The 8,740-nt window shown below is 34.9% G+C and overlaps 1 pseudogene; it reads right to left on the bottom strand.

The window, feature by feature from the left end:
* Positions 1-1,621: 1,621 nt before the first annotated feature.
* Positions 1,622-2,569, bottom strand: LOC136172591 (olfactory receptor 4K3-like; annotated as a pseudogene).
* Positions 2,570-8,740: the final 6,171 nt, after the last annotated feature.

Genomic DNA, 8,740 nt, shown 5'->3' with positions numbered 1-8,740 from the left:
TAATAAGCATTCAAGTTATCTGACCTTCTTCTGGAGTCCATCCACCTCCTGGCTGGAGCATTGTCTCTGTTCTTCTCAATTTGTGGCATCTATTACTGACTACAAGGTATCTTTGCCAGGTGTTTTATATCTCAGTCACTGGGACAGGGAAAGGAATCCTGAGCTGATGTTTTTAAAATAATGGTTTGAAAGATGCACAAATCACTCTCACATCTTATTGCCAGAACTTGGTCATTCAGATACAACTGTCTATAGGGATTAGGAAATCTACTGTATAGCTGGGGAGTCATGTATCCAGCTAAAATTTGAGAGATTTACTGTTAGTAATAGTAAGAATAGGCACTTGGCCACAGGGAACAGTTAGCATATGATTATTGAGATGTAGTTTATACACATGTTCAGCTTTACAATACAAATTATTATTCAGAGTGCTTAAATCAATTTATATCCACTCACAAGGCATAGCATTTCCTTGAATATGCATTATGAACGATAATTGTTTTTGTTTGGTGTCTTTTTTAATAAACTCATTTCACAGATGTATAATACCACTTTATCATGATCATTTCCCTGATTAATTATGAAATAGTCTTCAGTGAAATAAATACCTGTACACGTTTTACCCATTATCTCCCCTGTTGAGATGTTTATCCTTTTCATTCATGTGTAGGAGGTATTATGATTTCTGCATAAAGTTGTTTCTTTGATTGTTCCCTTTTACTTTCCTCTCATTACTAAATTTCTTTTGTTTTGAAGCAACATATCCTTATTATTTCCTGAATGTAAGTCAAAAAATAATGTTTCAAGCATTTTCAAATCCTTATGCTTGTGTGTTTAAGAAAAAAATTTTCAAGGAAACTGTACCTTTAAATCAATAGTTAAGACTTGAAACCTTGAATTACAGAGATTACACTGTTAAGTACCAATATTGTGGTTTGATTCATTTAGATTTTGTTTTTCAAGTAGAAGTAGAGCAGTGAAATATATCCCTTAAGCTCTCTAGCTAAATTAGAGTTAGGATAGATAAATCGTGTATTTCTAGAAGTGAAAGTAGTGATATTTAACTCAAAATGATTTATTAGGTAATACATAGATTAGGAAAAGTGCTCAGCATGAGGTTTGTAATATAGGTAGTGTTTATTAAATTAAGCATGCTTAAGTTGTGTCCAACTCTTTGTGACCCTATGGACTGTAGCCTGCCAGGTTGCTCTGTCCTGGGATTCTCCAGGAAAGAATACTGGAGTGGGTTGACATGCCCTTCTCCAGGGAATCTTCTTGACCCAGGGATCGAACCCACATCTCTTATCTCCTGCATTGACAGGTGAGTTCTTTACCATTAGCACCATCCATAGAAATAAATTGTTATTTTATAATTCTTATTATCATCACCAGGAATTTTATTTTACAATACAAAAGATGATTTAGACAAATTTTTATTTTCTCCAAGTGGTAAGAATATATGTATTAGCTTTTTGAACATATTTTCTTAATGGAATAAACACAAAAAATATATCTGAGGCTACTTATAACTTACAGATATGAACATTTATAGTTTAGTTAACATGTCAAAATATGTCCAAAATAGGGAGTAAACAGTAGAATTACTGATTACCTGAAAGCTTTAAAAATTGCACTTTGTATTCTTATGCTGACTTATCAGTCGCTTTATTGCATTTTTAATTTCTTTATTTCTTAGTGTATAAATGGCTGGGTTCAAGAGAGGTGTGATTACTGTATAAAACACAGAAAGTACCTTGTCCACCCAAGTGATACTAAGTGGCCAGAAATAGATGAAAATGCAGGGTCCAAAGAACAGCACCACTACTGTGATATGGGAAGTACAGGTAGAGAGTGCCTTTGATGCTCCATCCTTGGAATGAAGGCAGATAGTTACCAGGATGTAGGTGTAGGAGATCAGCAAGAGAATGAAGCAAGCTACAGCCAAGACACCACTGTCAGCATTTATCAACAGTCTCAGAGTATGAGTATCCACGCAGGCTAGTTTGATCACTTTGGGAATATCACAGAAAAAGCTGTCCACTATTCTGGGTCCACAGAAGGGAAGATCTAAAATCATAGCTAATTGACTTATGGCATGCACAAAGCCAATGATCCATGATATGAGAGCTAGCCAGATGCACTTCTGTCTATCCATAATTCTGGAGTAATGGAGTGGCTTGCAGATGGCTACGCAACGGTCATAGGCCATTGTCACAAGCAGTACCATCTCACCTCCTGCAAGAAAATGTATAAAGAGGATCTGACTCATGCAGCCCCCAAAGGAGATGGTTTTATTATCCTTTAGGAAGTCTGTGGTCAGTTTAGGAGTGGTCACTGAGGAAAGGCAGAAGTCAACAAATGAGAGATTGGCTAAGAGGAAGTACATTGGGGAATGGAGATGAGAGTCAGTGATAATTAAGAGCACAACGAAAAGGTTTCCCAGGACTGTCATCAGGTAGAGTGCAGAAAATGGCAGTAAGAGGAATTTCTGGAGCTCCCTTGAATCACAGAATCCACGAAAAATGAACTCAGATACCACAGACTGGTTTGCTTCTTCCATTTAGTTCATTTCTAGTGTGACCAGAAGAGATGCACTAAGAACTTCTAGAATGGAAAGAAGAACTAATGTTTGGGTGCTTGAGAGCACAATTTAAATGTGCAAAATTTAAATCCTAGGAAATGTGCTAAATTCCAAATGGAAAATAAAGATTTATTGAATCAATCTCAGCTCTCAGGAGCTAATGATGTGTAGAAAGGTAGGTTAAAAACTTCACCCATCAGAGAGAGGTTTTTGGTTATGCAAAATGAATATTCTCATAAAATTAACAGTAGTAATGTATTTTATAAACAATTTCTCCACTGCGTGAATCTCCCTTTTTGGCAGTAAAAGTGCAAAAGTCTATAATATATTTGTATGTTCCTTAGTTTTAACTCTATCTAGGGCAATAATCTAAAGCTACATTTCTCACACAAAACTTGACTCTTAGAAGCAAATTTATTGCCAAAGTTGATATGTGTGAACAAGCTGAATTGAATCAAATTCTTTTACAAACTGTGAGAAAAAGTTGTTTATCAAATGACTTGAAAAAAGTCAATCTTCTTCCAAAGGAGACCCCAGATGCTGATGGCACGTTTCTAATGCTGAATATTTTTACTCATTTTGAATCTCTGTATAAAATTATATATTTCATAGGCTGAGTAGCTCCACTTACTAACATTATGGACCGGTTCTATTCCCTCACTTGTAACAGATTTCTTTTTTGAGAGTAGCTTAAATGATAAAGAAATGAAAACTACATTTATTCCTGACCTCTGAAGAGAATATATAAATTTTAACTTCATTTGTCCTTAGACTGTCCACATATACTATATAAATTGAGCTCTGTTAAAATATATATCTTTTCTATATTCCGTAAGCCAAACAGCAAGTTCTTTTTTCCTTATTTCCTTTCTTCCATTTGCCCTCATTCTTTATTTATATTTTTGCTTTAGTCTCCCTTCTTGTCTGTATTTCCTTATTACCCTATTCTTTTAGAAAATATAATTTAGATTATCAAATAGAATAACTAGCACTTATGAACTTCCAAGTCCTTGATAAGCATTTTAAAAACTTAGATTTTGTTAAGTATTCCCACTATAGGACTCAAAAATATTTTGCATTTCCAACTACAATGTACAAATCTCCTTTCTTAAAATATAGTCTTGTAAATACAATATGTTATATTTATGATGATGAGAGATGGTACTGGGATGTAATTTTAATTACTTTCATTACAAGGTTAATTATTTTTTCCATTTATTAGTATTATTTGCCTTTTTTCTTTGAATATCTGCTCCCTTTTTGTTTTCCTTTTTCCCTACTGAGCTTTGCTATTCAGCCTTTTTTCCGCAGCAAATATGAAACTTTTTAAAATGGACATCAGCATCTTTTATGTCTTGTGACTATTGTCTTACTACTGAATTCTAACTTCATTATCCTTAAATTGTTGTAAAAATACACCATGAGATCTAATCAAGTATATCTATGTATGTACCTATTATCTCTTTTAAGAATCACATTTCTTGCGATTTTGCAGAAGAGAAATTTGATTTTTCCCAAGTCTTAAGTTCAAAAATGCTAGAACAACAAAATACACGAAAGTTTTCCTGACTTTAAAACTTCCAGAATAGCTTCCTTACTAAAAATGACTTCTGCTAAGCATCTTGATTTTGACATGTCTATAAAAGTGAAGAAAAAATTTCTGAAATAAGACATTTTGTTCTATAAAGAGGTGACTCAGACACAAACTATGTAAATAACTGAAACAATACAGGTTTACATTAAAATCAATTCACTTTCATTGTTTGTCTTTAAATTGTATGGTGCTTTGCCCTATTAATATTTGACTGAAGCTTTTTTCCATTTACTTACTTTTGTCAATGATAGAACTCAATAATAGAGTTACTGTATGATCCCGCTATTCCACTTCTGGGTCTGTATTCAGAGAAAACTGTAATTTGAAAACATATATGTGCCCTAACGTTCACAGCAGCACTTTCTACAACAACCAAGACATGGAAGCAACAATGGAATAGATAAGATGTGGTATATATATATACACAATGGAATACTATTACTCAGCTATAAAAAAAGAATAAAATAATGCCATTTTCAGCAACATCAATGTACTTAGAGATTATCATATTCAGTGAAGTTAGTCAACAGAGAAAGACAAATATCATACAATATCATTATATGTGGAAAATTTTAAAAATGGTGATATAAATTAGCTTATGTACAGAGCAGAAACAAACTCTCAGATATTAAAAACAATCTTATGGTTACCAAATGGAGTGGAGGGGAGGGAGATAAATTATAAGTTTGGAATTAACATATGCATACTACTATATATAATAGATAAACAACAAAAAACTACTTTGTAGCACAGAGAGCTATATTCAATGTCTGATAATAACCCATAATGAAAAAGAATGTATATAATTATATATGTATATAGTGTATATATATATGTATTTGTAAAACCGAATCACTTGCTGTATACCTAATGTACACAACATTGTAAACTAACCTATATTTCAATTAAAAATGAAATTTGAGCCATATTTTATGACTATTACTGTCACTACAACCATTCAGCACAAGTGCTGTTATAAACAGTGGTGGAACTCACAGAGGGAGACAGCCAGTCCACTTTACAAGGGAGAGGTCACCTTCCTTCCCCAGTCACCACATCTCTCTCAGTTGAATAGATTTCAGAAAGATCGTTTCCTGGCCAGTGGCCAAGAGAGAGAGTGCCCCCCCTCAAAATCCAGTTTTCTTCCCAGTGTCCAAACAGGATTTTGAGATTCCTTTTTTATTTACTGCCTCACTTAAAATTGGTGGGTATTAAAGTTGAAAGAAAAAAAAAAACAAACAGCATGATAATTTGCCAAGGTAACTTTGGTCCAGTTTAGCTTTGCATTTAACCCACAGTCATTGTACTTAAAATTTCCATGGTTTTTTAAGGGTTAGGGAAGGTGAACAGGAGAATTAGAGGTATCAGTATAAAAAGAAATATTTTATAATAATAATGTTATTTTTGAGAAGAGGGTAAATGATCATTTCTTCTTTTTTGATGTTGTAGTATTGTGTCAGCAAAGCACAGAATCGCCTAGGACATTAAAGCAGTTGTCAAAAGATTCATATTTGTCAGTTTAATATAATATTATTTTAAAATACATAAATTGCAAGTTTAAAAATGTCTGAAAAGCCTGAACAATTACATAAAAAATTTCCTTTGAATATCCATAAATACTATATTTTGTTCCCCCAGAATTTGGCATGAATCCTTCCTAAATTTTATTGATAATCCATATTTATAAACATATCCTTAAAAACAATATTAATTTTTTTCTGTAAGCTTGAAACTATGTGTTTTGCCACTTTATTTCATATCTATCAGTATGATTTGATAATGTCTCTAGTAGTATATGTGTGTGTATGTGTGTGTGTGTTTTAGTTGCTCAGTCGTGTCTGACTCTTTGCGACCCCATGGACTGTAGTCCAACAGGCTCCTCTGTCCATGGGGTTCTCCAGGTAAGAATACTGGAGTGGGTTGCCATTCCCTTCTCCAGGGGATCTTCCTGACTGAGTGATCAAGTCCAGGCCTCTTACATTGTAGACAGGTTCTTTACCAACTGATCCACCAGGGAAGCCCCTATTATATATAGATCAACCTAATTTCTCTAAACTATGTAATATTCAAAATATGAATAAAACACAATTTATTAACCCTCCTAAAAATGGGAGAACAAATAAAATCCAAAAGGAATTGGAGCTATCAGGATAAATGAGAGGGCCTGTAAGAACTGATCTCACCCAACGTGGGCAGCTGAAAACTTCTTAGATTGTAGAAAGGCAGTGTTGGTGAACACATCCACTAACCTGGAGGGTGATACACCCTGACTCGAGGCACAGAAGCTGCCGTACTTGAGACCATCTCAGTCTTTGCCTGTGTATTTCTTCATCTGGATGTTTATCTAGCTCCTTTATTATTTTTTTAAATAAGCAAGTAAACGTGGGAAAATATTTCCTAAGATCTGTGAGCCACTCTAACAAATTAATTGAAGCTGAGGAGAAGATCCTGGGAACCTCTGATTTGTAGCCAAATCGGACAAAAAGTGTGTATAATCTGGGGACCTATTACTGAGATTGGCAACTGAAATAAAAGAAAGAGTCTAGTGGAACTGAGCCCTTAACCATGCTATAACACTAGCTTCAAATGCATAGTGTTGTTAGAATTAAGTTTGGTTGTGGGATACCCACGTGGCAGTACTAGTGATAAAGAACCTGCCTGCCAATGCAGGAGACGCAAGTTTGATCCCTGGGTAGGAAAGATCCCCTGGAGTGGGGCATGGTAACCCACTCCAGCACTGTTGCCTGGAGAATCCCATAGACGAGGCACCTGGTGGTTACAGTCCATAGAGTTGCAAAGAATCGAATATGCCTGAAGCAACTTAGGACATAGGACACCCAGAACTGAATTAAGTTGTTTAGGTAATAACTTGGTATGGGGAGAAACCTCTATATCTGGTGATCGGAAGTGTCAGAGGTGGAGTGTTTTATGTGAATAAGAAAGGACACTTATAGGAAAGAAACACACATGAGGTAGACTGAACTGAGTTTTCCCTTTCCAATGTTATATGATTTTTTTCCCCCTAAACCAGTTACTATAATCTCATTTTCCTTAGTTATGGAGTGTTGCAAGGTAGGCATATGGTCCAGAATTATTCAATGAGATATAAACCAAAGTCAGTTTCTGAGGTCTGCCTTTCTCAAACCAAAAGATACATCTTCACGTGCAGATGGATTTTCCTGATCCCTTTTCCCTGCATTTGATGCTAATGTCATACCAAAGTTAAAAACTTTTAAGTCTATATACAATGAGAGCAAATGGTTAGAAAGAACCTAGGATGCAAACCATTTGTTGAATCACTTAATTAGCACCCATAATGGTCTCTCTTCTTGTGCCTTCTAGTACCAACTTGGTCACATCTGTATCTGCAGCTTTATCACTGGTCTTCAGAGAAATCTCTCCAGAGTTATAGATGATATACATAAATGAATGTCCCACCTCCACCTTCAAGATAACGTGTCAAACTGAATTTAGAATAATCCACCTCAATGCCCTGATAAGTATCATTACCATTCCCCCAGATGCCCAAAAGAGATACTTCTGTGGTCGTCTTGTCCATACTTCACTTTCTATCTCCAGTTGTACAGTTTTTAGTCTCAAACATGTCTCAATTCACTTCCCTCCTCTTTACTTCTGTTGTCAATATTTTTTGCTTCTAGGCTACGTATTTTCCCATGTTACAGTTTAAAAGACTATTAGTGGATTTCTCTGCCCCATTCTTCCCCAATTCCAACTGATTCTGTAGTCTGATTCCAGCTATTTGTATTGACAGTCAAATATGATCTACATGGTTTCCTAGTTAAATTTTTAATGTGTCTATGAAGAGAAAACTTCTGAAATCCCACAGAATATCACATAATACTAAGAGAAGTAATGAAAAATATTTGGATTTAGAGAAAGTTACATAAACATTTTAGAAAATGAATATACCAGAAAGTTACTGAGTAAATTTCAAAATTGACTCCTCATTAAAAAAAAAAAAAAAAAAAACCTCTTGGGAAAATAGGAAGTATTAAAAAGAATAAATGGGCTTCCCTGGTGGCTCAGACAGTAAAGAATCTGCCTGTAATGTAGGAGATTCAGGTTCAATCCCTGGGTCAGGAAGATCCTCTGGAGAAGAGAATGGCAACCTACTCCTATATTCTTGCCTGGAGAATTTTGTGGACAGAAGAGCCTGGCGGGCTACAGTCTATGGGGTTGCAAAGAGTCTCAAATAGTTAGATTGAGTGACTAACACTTTCACTTTCAATTAAATAAGTAAATAAGCATAATTAGTGATAATCAGCTGATATAGACTATTATATTAGTCTGAGGTATACAACTTAGTTATCTGGCAATCAGATACATTATGCAATAATCACCCTTGAAATTCCCCATCGCCATACAAAGTTGTTACAATATTATTGACTACATTCCCTATGTATACATTGTTGTTATTGTTGTTCAGTCATTCAGTCATGTCTGACTCTTTGTAACCCTGTGGGCTCATCAGCTCCCATGAATTATTCCTTTCATAGCTGGAAGTTTTTTCCTCTAATCTCCTTTACTTATTTCATTCATCCCCG

The sequence above is a fragment of the Muntiacus reevesi genome, chromosome 7 (assembly GCF_963930625.1).
Source record: "Muntiacus reevesi chromosome 7, mMunRee1.1, whole genome shotgun sequence".
NCBI lineage: Eukaryota > Metazoa > Chordata > Mammalia > Artiodactyla > Cervidae > Muntiacus > Muntiacus reevesi.
Note: the sequence above shows the minus strand (reverse complement) of the source record. Positions and strands in the feature narration are given on the sequence as shown.